The following is a 363-nucleotide window of genomic DNA, read 5'->3' as shown; positions in this document are numbered from 1 at the left end:
ACAGGTTTTTTTTTTTTTTTTTTTACAAAAACACATAAAACATAGCAGTCGCGTATAAACAGGACAGATTTCAGGAAACTTTAGATCAGCTCCTACTGTAGCATACGCAGGAATTGGGACCCACATTAGGAATGGATAAAATAAATTACAGGGGCAGACAAAAATGAACACGTACATACGTTTTGGGCCTCTAACAGGAAATGGCGTCACAACAGGGAGGGGTTACTAACTGGGAGGGGCTACTATAAGCGTTGGTAATGACAATAATAATAATCACGTCGTGATACTTTGTGTAAACGATACAACATATGTTGGTTATGACGTTTTTAACCATGCTACACTCGCACGCTTGAAAAAGAAAAA

The sequence above is a fragment of the Lampris incognitus genome, unplaced genomic scaffold (genome assembly GCF_029633865.1).
Source record: "Lampris incognitus isolate fLamInc1 unplaced genomic scaffold, fLamInc1.hap2 scaffold_83, whole genome shotgun sequence".
Taxonomy (NCBI): Eukaryota; Metazoa; Chordata; class Actinopteri; order Lampriformes; family Lampridae; genus Lampris; species Lampris incognitus.
This window is presented reverse-complemented; position numbering follows the sequence as displayed.